Source organism: Chlorocebus sabaeus, chromosome 26 (genome assembly GCF_047675955.1).
Source record: "Chlorocebus sabaeus isolate Y175 chromosome 26, mChlSab1.0.hap1, whole genome shotgun sequence".
NCBI lineage: Eukaryota > Metazoa > Chordata > Mammalia > Primates > Cercopithecidae > Chlorocebus > Chlorocebus sabaeus.
Window position 1 is genome coordinate 2,805,293 of NC_132929.1, and position 17,532 is coordinate 2,822,824.

At 45.2% G+C, this 17,532-nt stretch overlaps 1 pseudogene; it reads left to right on the forward strand.

Moving 5' to 3' along the window:
* The first annotated feature begins 14,341 nt into the window (after window positions 1–14,341).
* LOC103246013 (small ribosomal subunit protein bS18m pseudogene) lies at window positions 14,342–15,216 on the forward strand (annotated as a pseudogene).
* The last annotated feature ends 2,316 nt before the right edge of the window (window positions 15,217–17,532 follow it).

Here is a 17,532-nt window from a genome sequence, read left to right on the forward strand (position 1 = left end):
GGAGCCACAGCCGTGGTCAGTACATAGTCGCCAGGTGCCAAGCGTTGCCTGAAACCAGACTCAACTATGCAAGAAATAGCCAGTCAGCAGGCCTGGCTGCAGGATCTGCAGGGCCCGTGCAAAGCGGAAACAACACAGAGACACTTTGTGAAAGTCATTGTGAAATTTAAGACAGCAACAGGAAAGGACTGAACACAGCAGTGACCCTCTGAGGGCTGGGCTCTGTGCATCAGCACAGGTCGAACACTCATGACATCACACCTGCCATCCTTCAATTTTTCTCTAAGTATTTTCCACGAAATGAATAGATGTCCCAATCTCTACTGATGGGAGGGAGGTTCAGTCTCTGATTTTGAGGGCTGCCCTGCCCTCCGCCCACTGCTCACACAGGGCCATGCCAGGCCAGGTGACTATCCCCATCGCATGGGACAAGCCTGCAGGATCCCTGGGCCTGGCCTCCAGCTCCTTCAGACCCATTCCCTGTTAGGCCCTCCCATCACCTTGGGGACACAAGAACCGCAGGCCACAGCTGCTCCTGGAACCGACCAGCATCTCCCCTCACCTGTGCAGAGGTCTGCAGCTCCTGCCTGGAAATGTTATAGCTGGCTTTCTCTCCACCTGTCACGACCTGAAAGGCCTACGTAGCAGAATCCTTTCCAGACAGCAAACTTCGCCCCTCCCCAACCTTCACATGCTCTCCCAAGTTGAGGGACCCACTTGCATTTCCTTCTCTGAACAACAAAGAAAGCGAAGAAAAACCAAACAGGGGGGTTTGCCTATAAAAAGCTGCCTCAACGTTTACATCCTGCCCCACTGTGATTGGGAGCAGACCCCTAACCCTCCCAGGACAACTCCTGCTCTGGTTGTGTTGACTTCATATTCTGGCTTCTGAGGCCACTCGGAAGGCCCGGGGCACAGACCACCACAGTGCAGTGAGGACTGAATGGGCTCCATGGTCTTGAGAAATAAACACCCTCAGGAAGAGAAGAGAACTCAGAAGGAAGGTCCTCTCAGATGAGAAGGCGTGAAGGTCCCTCTCTCTCCGCGTGGTCCACGTACCAGAAACTCTAGAGTGGCTTGGGAAAGCTCCCAGAAGGGAGGCCAGCCAGCAGCAGGTTATCTCATTTTGTTCTTAGCTGTGATCCTTCCCCTTGTGCTCTGTCCAAAACTCTGGAAGTCACATTTAAATATTTCAACGTGACCTCTTGTGTCCAGGTGTGATACTGGATATTGAGGGAGAGCAGTGTGTCCATAGTTGGGCTTCAGGGATTAAAGGAGAAGGGGGCATGCCTCTGAGCTCAGCATGGACAGCAGCAGCACTCGCCCAGATAACTTCATGACCCCTGGGGCACTGACGAGGTCCAGAAGATAGGGGCACGTATGTGGCACATGGCTATCCTCCTAAGGGAGGCTTTCCAGTATCTCCAGCCTCAGTGCAGGTTCCATTCACCTCACAGAAGCCCATGCAGGCTTCTGCCAGACGCCCACTTGCACACAACAGGACCCTCACCTGTGGGGCAGGATGTACATGGAGCAGGCGGCAGTGCTGCCAAATGTGGACAGGATTCTTCTTGAGTTTCAGATAAAGGTGTGGTGCCAGGAACACTCCAGAATGGACCCTTGCGGCAGGATCAGGGAAGATCCGTCTCAAAGGATGTTGCCTGGGCACTCTGGCCCTTGGGCCTGGATGGTAACAAAGTCCCAGCCAGGGACAGGCTGGGGACTGCAACTGGGTCATCTGTCCTATCCTAGACTGAGAGCAGGACCAATTTAGTGCCCATCAGTCAGAGTCCGCTTTGGAACCGAGATGGGGCTGCAGGGGAAGGCGGAGCAGCAGGGAGTATTCCTCTGGCTTTCCAGGTGAGGAAGGCTCTGTCTCAGAGAGGTCTGGGGAACTGTCCGTGGTCATCTGGTTCCAGGGCTGGTATGTCCAGGCAGTGCCCAGGCTTGTCCTCTCTGCCCACCAGTCATGGCCAGACAGAAAAGCTCTAAAGTCACAACTGTGATCTGTGTGCTTTTATTTTTTTCTCTTTGTTCAACTTTTCTATCACCCCTGCTCCAGAAACTCCTACATATGGCAGAGTGCTTTCCACTGAGCTCCCTTTTGAGACGCTGGTCACCGTGCAAGCTTTTAATGCACAGCCATGCACAGGGTGAATTTTTACACCATTTCGCTCAAAAGGCAGAGGTACAGGTGAGCTCAGACAGTAGGGGGTTTCTGGTAAGAAAAAGAGAAAACAGAAAGTCTCAGAAGCTGCAAGGACAGGCCTCATGGAAAATTGAATCGCCCTTGTCAAAAAGCAAACGCATGACTCCATACAAATATAGAATGGACGTGTGTCGCTGCTTTATTTAACTCATCAGTGAAGAGTCCAGCAGGAAGGCAAAGTTGGTTCAAATGGAGTTCATGGAACAAGGTCTAGAGCATCAATCAGAAAGGAAAGAGGGAAAATGTCACTGAAATAAGTTTGCCAAGTGGCGGCAAACCTGGCTAATGTCCTAAAGTGGCAAAAGGAAAAACAAAATAAGACTGAACAAAATGCTGAAGGCTTTGATATGATCTTCTCCACTGGACACCAATAGTTTGCATCTCTACTGACCAAAAGCAAGTTCACCAGTCACCTCACAAGATCTAGGCTTGAATGGTGCAGAATCTAAAATGACCCCAGGGCTTTTCACCCTAATCCCTGGGATAGGAAACATGATGAAACACCTTACTCACAGTTATACTCCCTTATCTGGCAAAGGAGATTTTGCAGATGTAATTAAGGCTACCAAATTAGTTGACTTTGAGGTCATCAAAAGGGAGGATGTCTGGGTGGGCCTACTTTAATCACTCTTGCCTTGAAGGCCAAGAGTTTTCTCCGACTGGTGGTAAAAAGAAAAGTCAGCAGGTGGGTGTGGGTTGCGGGGGGGTGTCTTGAGTAGGAGGTTTTAGGTTGTTCGGATGGAGGGGCCATGTAGCAAGAACCTGAGAGCAACCTGAGGGAGCTGAGAACCAGACCAGTGACTGGGAAGGAAATGCGACCTCGATTCTACAGTCCCACAAAACCTGCCAACAACTTGGCTGTCACTCAAAACTAGAGAAAACAAACAATAATTAAATAAAGCGGGGCAAGAAGTGCAAGAACAGCTCATCTCATAGTTCATTCATAACCTTCCCAGCTGGCTTCTAGATCCCACGATCTCTGCCCCATCCCAAAGAGAAACACACCTGACAGGACACCCTTCCATCAAATCAAGCTTGTGTTTTTCAAATATTTTTGACCAACACCTACACCGTAGGAAATATACTCAAAATTGTAGCCCAATATATGTGTGTGCGCGCACACACACACGCACAGACACATGCACTTGAAGCTAAAGTTTCACAAAAAATACCTGATATGATGTACTACAGGCTGAATCATGTCCCCTGCTCCCCACTGCCGCAAAATTCATATGTTGAAGCCCTGACCCCCAGGACCTCAGCATGTTCCCTTATTTGGAGAGGGGGGTCTTCAAAGAAGTAAGTTGAAATGAACTCATACGGGTGGGCCCAAATCCAGTAGGACTGGTGTCCTTAGAAGAAGAGGACATGAGGACAGACAGATGCAGGGGAAAGACCATCAGAGGACACAGGGAGAAGGCATCTTGCTGTCTACAAGCCAAGGAGAAGGCCTCGGAAAGAACCAACCCTCCAGGCACCTTGATGTTGAATCTCGAGGCTTCAGAACAGTGAGACAATCCATTTCTGTTGTGTAAGCCCTCCAGTCTGTGGGACTTTGTTTTTGCAGCCCTAGCAAACCTAATGCATGATGCATTCCAATAGTTTCTAATCTATTCCTTTTCTTTCCTTCTTCTTTAATACTGTTGGAGACAAAATCGATTCTAGGATCACAAATAGACCACACATGCAGGTTGAAGAACCGAGAGAAGTCTAAGATCCATTTTCTATACCAGTAATTGAACACATATTACTAATAGCTTCAGAAATGAAAAAGTCCATATATATATCCAAATGAAAGAGTCCATATATATCCAAAACAGAGAATCACCTTGAGGGAGGGAGGCTAAACGTAATGGCTTTAACAGAGGAAATGCATTTCTCCAATCATCCCTGACACAAACATAATGCATTCCGGTGCTCTTTGAAGAAGTACATGAACTCGAGTTGAAGGACAGTAAAGCAACTTTTCCAGCTCCTTCTGAAGCAATGATCAAGAAAGGTCTTGGTATCTCCATGTCACGCTGCAGAGAGGAAAGCCAGGAGTGAGCTAGGACTGAACCTCTAGGCTTGTGCTGTCCATCCTGGAAATTTTGGGAAAGAAGAGTGGGAACCTCTGGGGCTGGGAGAAATCTCTTCTCTACCAAAAAGGCAAGAAATTATGCCAAGTTGGGTGTGGTGGCTCATGCTTGTAATTCTAAAACTTTGGGAGGCTGAGGATTGCTTGAGCTCAGGAGTTTGAGACCAGCCTGGGCAACAATAGTAAAACTCCGTCTCTACAATTTATTTTTTTTTAATTAGTCAAGCTTGGTAGTGTGTGCCTGTGGTCCCAGCTACTCAGGAGGCTGAGGTGGGAGGATTGCCAGGCATTCAAAGCTGCAGTGAGCTGTGATTTTGCCTCTGCACTCCAGCCTGGGTGACAGAGTGAGAAATTATACCCACATCAGGTGAAAACCTGCAATATTTCTAAGAGTAGAGTATTGCCAAAATGACACCATCCTGCTTCCACGAAGAGCTGGAAAACCACGATCTCGGAGTAAATATCATCATGATCCTCCACATCACATACTGCATGTAACGGGAGGGGTTAGAACAGTCATGAGAATATGTGTCTGGAATTTCACGGCTTAGTAAACACGCCCCACAGATAGCATGTTGAGGCCTATTGGATCTCTCATGAGTTGGGTGTTGGTGCACAGAGGGGCCTGTACGGGGTGAGGGTCCCACGCCCTGGAGCCAGGTGGGCGTGAGGGCCGGGGCCACATGGTGCGTGCCCCCATCCTAGCCCAAACCTGCGGTGAGCCTCTACTTCTTGGAGCTCACTCTGTACTGAGGGCAAGACAACACTGCTTTAAGCTGCAGTGAGGGGTAAATATATTAGTCCTGGAAAGCACTTAGAATGGTGCACAGCCCCACCCCCACCCCTTCTACCCCTCACTCCCCCAGCCCCTCTGTCCACCCCATCCCACTGTTTCTGTCCCAGGGGTGTCAGTCCTTATTATGTGAACTCGAAACACCCAAGGCCCTTGTGAAAATGCGGGTTCTGTTTCAGTGCCTGGGGTGAGGCCTGAGATTTCACTTTCTTAACTGGCTCCCAGATGATGCTGAGGACGCTGGCCTGTGGGCCCTGTTTTGGGTAGCAAGCATCTAGAACATGCGACAGAAACTGCTTGTTCCTCAGAGACAGAACAGGTTGAGTATGGTTAACCAATTTTACATATCTATTTTTTTAAAAAACATGCTTGGATGTCACCGTGCAGGAAGTACAAACCAAGGGCTGTGTCACACCTCCTGGCCAAGCCAATCACAAAGTAAAATTCCTGTGTGAGTCCACTCACGAGAGGCACCTAGAATTCATAAAGGCAGAGTCTTTGGGGAGGGAAAAATGGTCTTTAATGGGGACAGATTTTTAGTTTTGCAATATTAAAGAGTTCTTGAGATTGGTTACACAACAGTATGGAATATGTTTAATCCCACTGGACTCTACACTTAAAAAATGGCTAAAATCAGTGCCTTGGAAGACCGAGGTGGGAGGATCACTTGAGGCTAGGAGTTTGAAAGCAACCCAGCAACAGAAACTGTGAAATCTCCCTCCAAGGAATATCCTCCACAAGCTACCCCAAACCAACATGAACACAAGGTTGTGTGAAGGTGCGCTTGCTCTTCAGACACCTCAGCACAGTCCTCTGACTTCCTTCCAAGTAGATTGCTGTCATCTCTACAAAAATTTAAAAAATAACTGGGCATGGTGACATGTGCCTACAGTTCCAGCCACTGGGGGAGGCTGAGGTGGGAGGATGGCTTGAGCCTGGGAGTTCTAGGCTGCAGTGAGCTGTGATCACACCATGCCACTCCAGCCTGGGCAAAAGCAAAATCTTGTCTTAAAAGAAACCAAAAAAGGCTAAAATGGTAAACTTTATGTTATGTGTAGTTTACCAAAATTTTAAAAAAGTATTTTTTAAAAGATTTCTTCAAGGAGTCCTCCCTTAGGATACGATGGGCCTAGAATGAAGATCTCTCTTCTCTTTTGGGGAGTATTTCTTGTTTCCACCAGGGGCTCATCAGCGGTGGCTCGAGGCAGGACATACACAGAACTGTGAAATCTCCATCCAAGGAATGCCCTCCACATGCTACCCCAAACCAACATGAAAGTGAGGTTGTGCAAAGGGGAGCTTGCTCTTCAGACACCTGAGCACAGTCCTCTAACTTCCTTCCAAGTGGGTCATGGCATCTGATGCCCTGTGGAGCTGGTCCTGCACCTTTAATGTTGGGGGTGTCTTAGTCTGTGTGTACTGCTGTAACAAAATACTGCAGACTGGGTAATTCGTAAAGAACAGAAATGTATTCTTTCACAGTTCTGCAGGCTGGGAAGTCCAAGATCCAAGCACCAGCAGGTTCAGTGTCTGGCGAGGGCCCAGGTCTCTGCTTCCAAGATGGTGCCTGTGGCTGCATCCTCTGAAGGAAAGGAAGGTTGTGTCACCACAAGGTGGGAGGCAAAAGCGCAAGCCAGCTGAATGCTCTGTGAAGCCCCTTTTGTGAGGGTCTGATCCCACTCAAGAAGGAAGAGCCCTCGTGGTCTAATCACCTACAAAAGTCCCTCCTCTTAATACTATTACATTGGCCATTAAGTTTCCACACCTGAATTTTGCAGGGGACACATTCAAACTGTATCAGAGGGCCTCACAGCCAAGCAGAGTTCACTTGATTAAATACATACATCTTGGTACTGCAATCCTGTTATATATCAAATACAGGCACAACTGGGGAAAATTAGGAGATGTTTTTTGGGGATAAGAAGGATAAAAGTCCAACCTTATGTAGTAAGACAGTTTATCCTTAACTGGCCAAATGATAATTCTTCCTTACTGAAATCAGTTACTATCCCATCCATCCATCCATCCATCCATCCATCCATCCATCCATCCATCTCTCCCTCCCTCCCTCCCTCCCTCCCTCCCTCCCTCCCTCCCTCCCTCCATCCATCCCAGCTGCTGGCTTAAAATGTGTCTTACCTGAAAGCTCTCTCAGACCACAGTGTGGGACAGAGGACTTCATGAGTGCTTCTCACACCAGCACAGAACTTTGTATTATTCTTACTTGGAGGATGTCAAATTAAGTTTATTCTTATGAAAAGAAATTGTTCACAGGAAAGTCACAAGTTTTAAGAGAAATGAAATCAAGATGCCAGTGAGTTGTGCATTTAGAATGCTAGTGGCTATCTTCAGGAGTCTGTGACAAATGGTCATGTCATCAGGCTGTCAAATGCTCCAGCTGCCTTCCTAGACTCTTACATAATTCCCAGACCAAGATAGATCCCATTCTCCTTTTCTACATCTTCCCGCTGCAAACTCTGGCCTCAGATAAGAATACTGCTTTGGCAAGAGATGTACTGTTATTAGAAATAAAGTTAATTAGGAAACCTTTGTGTCTAACCTGTTGAATGTATGAAGTACAATTCACTTTCTGCATCAACTCTCAGAACTGTCTGTGAATTGAACGGCAGGGGTGAGGAGTGGCAGGGGTGAGGAGTGGCAGGGGTGAGGCTGAGCTCACAGGAGGCTAGGTAAGCATTTTGCTTCCTGGGATTCAAAGAAGTAGGTCCATGCTGTCAGGGCCCAAGCTTTGCTCTCCGTCTCTTGCTGCCTGGACATCTCTTTCCCCCGCTGTGTCCCTTGGACTGTCCTGGGACAGCATCCTCAAGCCCTCCCCTGTCTTCCATGTCTGCTGTGCCCCATGAATCGCAAGGAAACCCATTCAACTCCATGCAGCCAATCAGCCCTTAGCCTTTCTCTTTTTTTTGAGACAGAGTCTCACTCTGTGGCCAAGTTGGAGTATGGTGGCGTGATCTTGGCTCACTCCAACCTTTGTCACTGGGGCTCAAGTGATTCTCCTGCCTCAGCCTCTCAAGTAGCTGGGACTACAGGCACACACCATCACACCTGGTTAATTTTTTTGCATTTTTAGTGGAGACAGGGTTTCACCATGTTGCCCTGGGTGGTCTCGAACTCCTGAGCTCAGGAAATCCACCCGCCTCAGCCTCCCAAAGTGCTGGGATTACAGGCATGAGCTACCACGCGCGGCCCTCTCCTTAAATGTTTCGAGTGTTTGATGACTTAGATTTTGGTGAATATTAGATTTCGACACATAGCATGCATGTTCTAACATCTTAGAACCATTCTTTAAAATCAAATACAAATTTAGAGGAAGGGACATGATATTTTTTCCAATAAAAACAGGAAAATGGACTTGGCAATGACTGCCTCCTAGGCAGTAAATGACTGAAGAGTGACTTCATTTCAGAAACATAGCTGCTTTCATCTTTTGGTAAATGAGTCTATGACCTTTCTCAGGACACATAAAATAAGGCTAGACATTTTGATAAAACTTACATCTTTATTCAAAGTCCAGGAAAAGAATCCAAATGGAAAGCAAGGCAGTGTTCTTCAGGCTAAGCCTTTTTTTTTTTTTTTTTTTGAGACGGAGTCTTGCTGTGTCGCCCAGGCTGGAGTGCAGTGGCACGATCTCATCTCACTGCAAGCTCCACCTCCCGGGTTCACGCCATTCTCCTGCCTCAGCCTCCAGAGTAGCTGGGACTACAGGTGCCCGCCACCGCACCCGGCTAATTTTTTGTATTTTTAGTAGAGATGCAGTTTCACCATGTTAGCCAGGATGGTCTCGATCTCCTGACCTTGTGATCCACCCACCTTGGCCTCCCAAAGTGCTGGGATTACAGGTGTGAGCCAACACGCCTGGCCAGGCTAAGCCATTTTTATTGAGCATTTACCCCCAGAGGGAGTTCTACAACCCACTGAAGGCCAGGCCTGACTGCATCCTCCCAATTCCCTGTTGTCAAGAAACCCTGGGCTGGGTACAGTGGCTCACGCCTGTAATCCCAGCACTTTGGGAGGCCAAGACAGGCAGATCACTTGAGGTCAGGAGTTTAAGACCAACCTGGTCAATATGGTGAAACCCCTTCTCTACTAAAAACACAAAAATTAGCCAGGTGTGGTGGTGCATGCCTGTAATTCCAGCTACTCGGGAGGCTGATGGATGAGAATTGCTTGAACCTGGGCAGCAGAGGTTGCAGTGAGCTAAGATTGTGCCACTGCATTCCAGCCTGGCTGACAAAGTGCGACTGTCTCAAAAAAAAAAAAAAAAAAAAAAGGGAAAGAAAAAGAAAAGAAACCCTGTAGCTAGCAATGTAAGCTGCGTTCCACTAGCTGGCACTGTCGTTCACAGCACACTGCAGGCCTCTGCACCTTTTGCCTCCCTGAGAAGGGCAAAGAATCCCAGTTTTCCACGGAGCCCTGTGCCACTCAGCCTTCAAGTCGTGTCCCTCCCTTCAGAGGCCTTCCACGGAGCTCAGCCCCTCCCCAGGGCTTGGAAGACGGTGGCAACAGACGAATCTACATATAGGCCTGGCATGTGTGGGCTGCATCAGCTGGAGTTTGAAGGAGAGAATCCGATTCAAAAGAGAGCCGGGAAAGTGGTACTGAGAGAAGCAAGGCAGAGGGCAGCGCGGAGTCTGAGAGCCGGAGGGGCACTTTCAGCCTCAGGAGACGAGCCTGGTGCAGGTCTAGGGCCTGAGACGGGGCGGTGGCGGGCAGAGAGTGGCTTCCTTCCTTCTTCCCTACTGTCTCCCTCCCTCCCTCCCTTTCTGCCCCGAGGGGCAGCCAGCACACAGAGCGCTGCCACCCTCCTTCAGGTAACACTTCACACTTCACGTTGCCCTCTCTGTGTGGCCCCAGTTCACACACAGTATGTAAAACAAGGCGTTGAGGTGAGACCTCTACCGAATTACAGTCATACTCTGGCACGGTCCTCGTGGCACCTTTTCTTTGTAGAGTCGGAACAAGACCCAGAGCACATGGGACGATGAAACCTGAGCGTCAGGGGGGCAGGAGCTGTCGGTGAGGAGTGAAGCAGAGAGAGAGGGACAGACACCACCACCCACCCTGCCCCGGTGCAGTCAGTGAAGGCAGGGGGCTGGGCGGACTCAGTGCATTCACCCAGTGAGTGGGTCGCTCTAAAACACTCATCATTTTTTTCCAAGGCAATATTAACATTGGCAGCTTTTAAGAGCACCTCAGAATCTGCTCAGAACACATGAACCCCTGCCTGACTCCCAAACCATGGGATGATTTAGGAGACCTGAGTGATGTGCTCAAGGGTAAGAGCTGAAGGAGAAGGGGGTGGACACGGTGTATTCCCAGACACTCCCCACTCCCTGTCAGCTCCGGGATCCTAAGCCTAGGTGGCAGCCTGTGAGCGGCGCCCGGGGAGCCACATTTGTTTTTGTAGTACTATGCTTTGCTGATGTTTGGGAGGGGGACAGCCTGTACATCACACATGGGACAGCTCTGCTGTGCCCCGGGACAATCCCCCTTCCAGCCGGGAAACAAGTGGGTTCTATAAAGGACACTGAACACTTTCCTCTGGAGCGGAGCAAGGCACTTTTCGGTTTTGGCAGCCCAAGGACGAAAAAGCCCAACCACATCCTTCAGTGGAGGAGAGACGGAAAGTCGATTTTAGGGACTCACTCTCCACCCTTTCACTCTCCACACCGCACAGCCACCCCCAAGACCAAATGGACAATTGTAGTGTTATTTTAAGATTTAAAATGTTCCAGAGTTCTGAAACACCCTTGAGAACTTTCAAAAAAAGCTATTTCTGTTCTTTGAAGGTTAGGCCAACATTTAAACTTCTACCTGAATTGTCCAGCTTCTAGCATAGTTAAGCACTTCCCAGCTTCTCCAGAGAAAGCTATGTTCACGATGAGAAAGTTCTTATTGTGCAGTGATGTGGGGCGACACTGCTGGGGGTGGGCAGAGCCCCAGAGAGACTGCTGGAGATCACATGTTTCCACAGGAGTCCTGACGAAGTGCAGAGGTGGAATAAGATCTCCTTCTGTTGGGCTTCTCCCTCTCCACCAACACGCTCTAAGCTCCCTGAGAAGGCCTAACATTGGTGTGGAAACCATATCTTCATACTTCTGTGGGTCACAACCAAATTTATACACGAACAAGACGAAAGATCATTTCTGTTTCTTTTATGAAATAGAATAATTGTATGCTTTTTCTGTTGCCAAATGCAAATTCACTGAACTGTAGGAATTTTAAAATTTACGAAGTTAATCATGAATGCACTCCAACCTCTTTTCTTCTAACTCAGCCTTAGAATTTCAGAGATAAGGATGTTCATCCTCAATCAGGGGATTGGCCCTTTCTTTCTCCTGCTCCATTCTCATGAAGGAGTGATTTGTATGCACAAAGGACTATGTTAGTGAAGAGAAGCTGATGCTCACATGAGGGTCAGATGCCTCTATGCAGTTCACAGTTAAATATGAAATTGAACGTCAGCAAGCAGTTTGGTACAAAATGGGATATCCCTATAAATAGTTGGCATTTACTGAGGACTCACTATTGCCCCAGAGACTTTCTAAGTATATTTACTAATTATACTAATAGGATAGGGTTTCTCAACTTCAATAATATTGCCACTTTGAGCTGTGTATTGTAGCATGTTTAGCAGCATCCCTGGCCTCTTTCCACTACATGCTAGTAAGATCCCCTCCCAAGTCATGAAACGAAAACTGTTTCCGTACATTGCCAAATGTCCCCTGGGAGTTAAAACCACTATGCCATCACCCCCAGGTGAGAAACCACTGCCCTGTGACTGTTCCATGAAACATGAAATGGTTGGCAGGAAAGCAGGCCTGGAAAAGTTATTTGGACCTAAGCTATGAACTGGGAGAAATGTTCCCAGTGTGTTTGAACACAATAATGTATGTTGGGAAAAGCCCTCCAGGGAAATTAAGGGGGCAAATTCTGCTTAAGAAATAATTCTGGAAGTGACATCTGCAAGATGTCAGAACAGGCAGTGCCAGCCCTTGTTTCCCTCAGAAACACTGATTTAATAACCATCCATAGATAAAATTACTTTTCTGAGAGCTCTGGACTCCGAGAGAGTATTCAACACCCTGATGGGGCACAGAAATGAGAAAAGACACATTGAAAAGGGTAAGAATATTCTTACTTTACCTGACCAACCCTCCTCCAGGCCAGTAGAATGCAGCACCAAGAGAGATCTCCTTGGCCCACAAGTTCTCCCATGGGGGGAAGAGAGCATGCAGTGAGCATCTGACTCTTCTGTAGCCTTTTGGTTTACTGCCTGAGAGGCTCACTTCTGTTATGTCTCACCCAGAACACTGAGTAAATCAGAAAGGCTAGATTGCCTGGGGGCTGCTAAGAACAACAAAAACAGATGAGGGCTCTCAACAACCAGCATGCAGACCTCAACAGCATGCTCGTGGCGCACAGCAGCAGGTCACCTGCCCATGGATCCCAGCAGCAAGCCTGCTTACCCACTGACCCCAGCAGTTGGCCAGCGTATAGATGCCACCAGCCAGCCCACTCAGAATCTCTGGCCAGCCTGACTGGTGAAGGGCTTTCCCTGCTGAAGTCAGCCTGTAAAGATTAAAAGAGATGACTCTTTTTTCAAAAGTACAGGCACCAATGCAAAGCCATAAGGATCACAAAGAATCAGGAAAATACAATGATGCCAAAAGAACACAATAAAACCAGTAACTGATCTTTAAAAAGATGGAGACCTAAGAACTGCCTGGAAAAGAATTCAAAATAAATGTCTTAAATAATCTCAGTGAGCTATTAGAGAACACAGAAAGCAAGCCACATGATATCATGAAAACATACATGAACAAAATGAGAACTTCAACAAAGACATAGAGATGATAAAGGAAAATAAATTTTGGAGCTGAAGGACACAATGACTGAACTGAAAAATTTCAGAGGAAACTTCAACAGCAGACTTGTTCAGGTAGAAGAAGCATCAGTGTGCAAAAAGAGAGATCATTTGAAATTATCCAGTCAGAGGAACAAACAAAAAGAAACAATTTTTTAAAAGTAAAGAGAACTTAAAGAACTTATGAGACATCATTAAAGGTACCAACATATGCTTTATGGGATTTCTACAAAGAGAAGAGGAAGAGAAAGTGGTAGAAAACTTATTTAAGGAAATAATGGCTGAAAATTTCCCACATCTGGGAAGGGAAATAGACATCCAGTTTCATGAAGCCCAAATAACCCCAATTACCCAATTAGAAGAGTAAAAAGAAAAAAGAATTTAAAAAAAGAATGAATAGGGCCTACAAGAATTGTGGGGCACCATCAAGTGAACTAATTTCCACATAACAGACATTCCCAAAGGAGACAAAAGAGAAAAGGGCCTAGAAAACATACTTAAATAAATAATGGCTAAAATTTTTCCAAATCTGAAAAAAAAATGACACCATCCAGGTACAAGAAGCTCAGAAGTTACCAATAAAATTTAGCCCAAAGAGGAAATCCTAAAGGCACATTATCATCAAATTTACAAAAATCAAAGACAAAGAAAGAATGCTCAAAGCAGCAAGAGAAAAGAAACATACCAAATGCAAGAGATACTCAATACAGCTTTCAGTGGATCTCTCAGCAGAAACCTTGCAGGCAAGGACAGAGTGGAATGCTGTATTTGAAGTACTAAAGGAAAAAATTACCAACCAAGCATATTGTGCCCAGCATAGCTATGCTTCAAACACTAAGGAAAGATAGACTTTCCCACACAAACAGAAGCAGAAGGAATTCATCACCACCAAATCTGTGTTACAAGAAATGCCAAAGTTGTACACATGGTAAACACAAAGCAAAAACCTGTAATAGATATATTATAAATAAATGGCACAGAATCAAAACATACCACTAGAAAAAAATCACTTAACCATGAAGGACCAGGAAGACAGTAACAGAGGGAAAAAAGAAGAAAAGGTCTAAAAAACAACCAGAAAACAAATAAAATGGTGGTAATAGACCCTTACCTATCAATAATAACCTTGAATATAAATGGATTAAATTATCCAGTTAAAAGACAAAGAATGACTGAATGGATAAAAAGCAAGACCCATGGCCAGGCAAGGTGGCTCATGGGTGTAATCCCAGCACTTTGGAAGGCCAAAGTGGGCAGATCACAAGGTCAGGAGTTCTAGACCAGCCTGGTCAACATGGTGAAATCCCATCTCTACTAAAAATACAAAAATTAACCAGGCATGGTGGCATGCACCTGTAATCCTAGCTACTCAGGAGCTGAGGCAAGAGAATGACTTGAACCTGGGAGGCAAAGGTTGCAGTGAGCCAAAATCATGCCACTGCATACCAGCCTGGGCGACAGAGCAAGACTTTGTCTCAAACAAACAAACAACAACAACAAAAAACAAGACCCAGCTATATACTATCTACAAGAAACTCATTTCACCTAAACCTGTGTGATACAGCAAAATGCATCTCAAAGAGGGAAGTTCATAGCAATAAATGCCAACATAAAAAGGTAGAACCAGTGGAGGAATGTGGAACCATGGCCACTATAGTTGCTGTTTGCAGTGGTCTGGGGAGGAAGAAGTTGACACACCTCATAATGGCTACTGTTAGCCTTACACATCCCAGGACTCACGTGGTGCTATGGAGAAGAGGTTGTTCACAATATAAATAGATATCCACCAATGAGGACATGTCCATTCCAATGGAAAATTCTTATAAAGAAGCCCTTAAGAAATGTATCTGGTGTGGAAAGCATGTAGATTTTAAGAATGTACAGCTTTTGTCCCAGTTTATTTCTCCATTTATTGGATGCATTTGTGGAAGGCACAAAACAGGTCTTTGTGGGAAGAAACAGAAAGAAATCACAAAAGCAATTAAGAGACCTCAAATAAGTAGGGTTTATGCCAGTTACATACAAGGATGCTGCATACCTCAAGGACCCTAAAGTTTGTAACATCAGATATCAGGAGTAAATTATACCATGTTACCACCAATAAACTTATTTTACAGTTAAAAAAAAAAAAGGTAGAAAGACTTCAAATAAACAACCCAATGACACACCTCAAAGAACTAGAAAAGCAAGAACAAACCCAATGCAAAATAATTAGAAGGAAAAAAATAATAAAGATTAGAGCAGAAAAAATTAAATTGAAACCAAAGAAAACCATATAAAAGATCATTGTTGTTTTGTTTTGTGTTTTAGTTTACAGAGAGTTTATTCAAGCACAAAGATTTAGGACTGTAACCCAGGACATGCTTCCAAGTTGTCTTGGGAAGTGCTCCAGAGAACAAGCAACAGACTCAAGTTTTTAAAGAAAACAAAGGATGAATCAGGAGAATGGGCAATTACCAAAGTTGTTCATCAGCAATTCTCATTGGTTTACGAAAATGACATTGGTTAATGATTGGCTATCCATTGTTCAATGATAGTGTGTATGGCATTGTATGGCTACTTGCTGTCAGTAGTCTGAAGCCCACATAGCAGGTGGCTTCAAGAGGTAATTATCTCACTCAAGCGGTAGTGAGACTTGACTGCTGTTACATTTTAAATGCTTTTCTGAGCCTAAAAATTTAAAGATTTCTCATTTCTCCCTTTTGAGCGAAATCTTTCTTTTTGAAAGAACTGATCAAAATCTGAGTGTCAGAAAGCTCACTTCTGAGAGTCCTGTCTCACACTGAGGCGGGAAGGAGGAGAAGTCTCAGTGAGGAATTTTTATTTTAAGAGCACTCAAAAGTAAAATTAGGATGGCATCACAGAGTGGCAAAGAATGAGACCTCAATAAGATCCTTGATTTATCACCTGTTGAATCATCTCTAGTCTTTGGAAATGCCATCATTTCAGTTTTCTTGGAAGAAGTAATATATAAGGATTATAAACAAAAAGAGAATTTGTATGAAATAATAAAAAAAAAAAACAAAACAACCAGTTTCATTAGGGAGCCAACTGAAAACATCATGAAGAAAATTAAATCCAGGTTCTTCTTTAGAGATTTGTTGTAGCCAAGAAATAATTCAGAGCTTAGTCCAAATTGTAGGAAAATAATAATAACTCAGAAACAGTGGTCAGGGCTAGAATCTAATAAAAAATGTATACCGTTTCCTGGGAAACAGTTTTCTTTCTCTAGTTCCCCATTTTTTACCAAAGGTAAATATTAGTAGGACCGACTGACTTCTAAAATAAGTGTCCACATGACATTTGACCTGCTTATTTGTATGAAATACAGCAAGAATAGTGATTAGCCCTAAAGACAGCTTTGTAAGTTGGCTTTACTGGAGCTTTTTCGTAACAAATTTCAGATTAGACTTTCAAAGCCTCTTGAGGCTGGGAAGCCAAGTCATGAATTCACCATTAGACTTTGCTGTAATACTTATACAAATTGGGTGAATTCCTGTCTTCTCAAGGTCCCTAATTATCCTGAGGTTCCTGGGCCTGTCCGAATTTGACATTCTTTTCTTACTGTAAGGTCAGGAACCTTGTTAAGAGAACCGTATAGACAATGTACCAGGCCAGTCTTTCTCCAAGTCTATTGGTCTTATAAAGGCAATTTCATTCCCTCAAGGCAGTCTGGTCGTATCCGAAAATGTGACACTCCAGTCATTATGTTGTGGAAAATAGACTCTTATTGAACTTATGAAAATATCTGTATTGCCATAAAATAAGAATATTCAAATAGTTTCCAAATTTTGGAGAAATCAGGTTGAAAAAAAGGCAAATGTTTTAATTTTGCTCATAAAACTCTGCCCAAGTGCTATAAGCTATAAGTACCTCAAAAAGAAAAAAAAGTTTGGCTCTGAAAACAAAATAGAAAAAGAATTGGTAATGTTTCAACCAAAAAAGTCATAAAAAGCATCAGTTTTCTATCAGTTCAGTCCCATGTAATTAACTTTTGTTCTGCTTGATGTTGGGTTAGCAATCCTCCTGAGAACATCAACTTTTTATCATTATTATCATTATTATTATTATTATTATTACTATTATTATTTTGAGACAGAGTCTCGCTCTGTGGTCCAGGCTGGAGTACAGTGGCACAATCTCAGCTCACCTCAGCTCAATCTCCACCTCCTGGGCTCATGTAATTCTCCCCCCTCCGCCTCCCGAGTAGCTGGGACTACAGGCATGGGATGAGGTGCCTGGCTAATTTTTCTACTTTTAGTAGAGACAGGGTTTTGTCATGTTGCCCAAGCTGGTCTTGAACTCCTGGGCTCAAGCTATCCACCAGCCTTTGCCTTCCAAAGTGCTAGGATTACTGGCACGAGTCACCACGCCAGGCCATCAGCTTTTTAACTGAAGTCCTGAAAGTCTTTACCTATTCCCATGGTATTATCTTAAAAGTTATGAGAAATCTGTGTTCACAAGTACTTGTCAATATTCTTTCTATGAATTTCCTTTTGCTGACTTGTCAGATTCTGGGTTCCCTTCACTGCAGCTTCAAGCAGAATGGCTTTGGTGTCCTACTC